Raw genomic sequence first — 2,337 nt, forward strand, 5'->3', positions numbered from 1 at the left:
AAAAGGGCCTCTCTGAACCATCTCAATTTTATATAAACCTGAAACTCCTATAAAAAAATAAAGCCTATGGGGGTATAGGGATAAGGTGGCTGGGTTATAGACATTGAGGAGGGTATGTGCTATGGTGAGTGCTGTGAAGTGTGTAAGCCTGATGATTCACAGACCTGTACCCCTGGGGCAAATAATATATTATATGTTAATAAAAAATTTTTATAAATAAAGCCTCTTAATTAATTAATTAACTCATGTAGGTCCTTGCCTGACACAGTAAGTTTGGATTTTATTTCACTGAAAGGAAAAGTTAATGGAGGATTTTCAGCTAGAATTGACATGATTTGTTTTACTCTTTTTTTTTTTTCTGACTACATTCATTATACTTTATGTATGGTATGACAAGGTAGGGTTCCCCAAACCCTTCCCCTTATTCAGTATATCTGAAATGGAAACTATGGCGGTCGGGAGATTCTCTTTGTGTTGGGGGATGAGGTGGGGCAAGGACTCCCTATGCTGTAGCCAAATTCATTGTCATACCAGGAAATGAGCTTGACAAAGTGGTCAATGAGAGAAATGCCAGCCCCAGCATTAAAAGTGGAAGAGGGGGTGTCATTTGTTAGAGTTGTGGGAGACAACCTGCTCTTTTGTGTAGTCCAGAATGCCTTTGATGGAGCCCTCCAATGCCTGCCTCACCACCTTCTTGATGTCATATTTGGCAGCTTTCTCTAGGCAGCAGGTCAGTTTCACGATGGACACATTGGGTGTGGGGACACAGAAGGCCATGCCATTGAGTTTCCCATTCAGCTCAGGAATGACCTTGCTTACAGCCTTGGCAGCACCAGTAGAAGCAGGGATGATGTTCTGCACAGCCCCTTGGCATCACATCACAACTTTCCAGAGGGACTGCCCCTGGTCTTCTAGGTGGCAGTGATGGCGTGGATTGTGGTCTCAAGTTCCTCCACAGTACCGAAGTTGTCATGGATGACCTTGGCCAGAAGGACCAAGCAGTTGGTGGTGCAGGAGGCATTGCTGACAATCTTGAGGGAGTTGTCTTAACTTCTTATGGTTCATGCCCAACACAAACATGTGGGCATCATCAGAAGAGGCAAAGATGACGACCCTCTTGGTCCCACCATTCAAATGAGCCCCAGCCTTCTCCATGATGGGTGAAGACCCCAGTGGACTCCACAACATACTCAGCACAAGTATCACCCCATTTGATGTTGGCAGGATCTTGCTCCTGGAAGATGGATACGGGCTTCCCACTAATGACAGGTTTCCCATTCTCAGCTCTGACTATGCCTTGGAATTTGCCCTGGGTGGAAACATACTGGAACATATAGACCATGTAGTTGAGGTCAATGAAAGGGTTGTTGATGGCGACAATATCTACTTTCCAGAGTTAAAAGCACCCCTGATGACCAGGCACCCAGTACAGTCAAATCCTTTTACTCTGACTTTCACCATTGTGTCTTGGGGAGGTGGCTGGCACTGCACCAGAAGATATAGCTGTCTTTCAAAAGGGGAGGAGCGGAGATTTCAAAATGCTTTACATTTTGAAAGAACTGTGGTCCCTGTATGGAGAATGGATTGAAAGAAAGCAAAAGTAAAAGCAGACAGACCAGTTTGGAGGTGAGAAAGAAAAGCTTTGGGATATATTTAGGATATAGAACCAACAGGCTTGCTGTTAATTAGATGAGCAAGATGAGAACAAGAGGGAAATCAAGGTGACTTCTAGATTTTTGGATGGAGCAGCTGAGTCACTGATGCTGCTATATCGGGACTGGCAAGAAAAAGAGAGGAAAAGGTTTGGTGGCAACAAGGGTGAAATCAAAAATGCTGTTAAGGTTTGACATGTGGAAAAGAGTTAAAATATAATTACAATAAGTGCCACTAAGATAAGGGCATATTCTAAATAATCCGAAAACACAGAGAAAGGAGAGACGAAATCTGTGAGAGGAGAGGGCAGGGAAGGTTTCACAGAGGATGTGAAGTTTAGCTTGTATATTTAAAAGCAATCAAGAAATGGCCAATAGGTGAAAATGACATCTAAGGCAGAAGGAACAGCACATACATGCGCAAAGGCAGGAGATACAAAAAATACAGATTTAAGCAAGCTTCATCCATTGCTCCAAAGCTATCTCCTAAAGTCAGCCTGAGGTTTCTAAGGTGCAGTAAGGTAGTGAGAAAAGTATGCAGTGGTAGAGACATGACTATGTTAGAGGAGGAGCCTGAGATTGAGAAGATAGAGAGAGTTTAAATAGAAGATTAAAAACTCTGAGTTCCAGTCTCAACTCTGCCACTAGGCAAGCCGTTTCATTTCTCTGGGCTATGTCTTCATCA

The 2,337-nt window shown here is 43.4% G+C and overlaps 1 pseudogene; it reads right to left on the reverse strand.

Annotated features, from left to right (window-relative positions):
• Positions 1-446: 446 nt before the first annotated feature.
• LOC116588989 lies at positions 447-1,476 on the reverse strand (annotated as a pseudogene).
• Between the last annotated feature and the right edge of the window lie 861 nt (positions 1,477-2,337).

The sequence above is a fragment of the Mustela erminea genome, chromosome 1 (assembly GCF_009829155.1).
Source record: "Mustela erminea isolate mMusErm1 chromosome 1, mMusErm1.Pri, whole genome shotgun sequence".
Taxonomy (NCBI): Eukaryota; Metazoa; Chordata; class Mammalia; order Carnivora; family Mustelidae; genus Mustela; species Mustela erminea.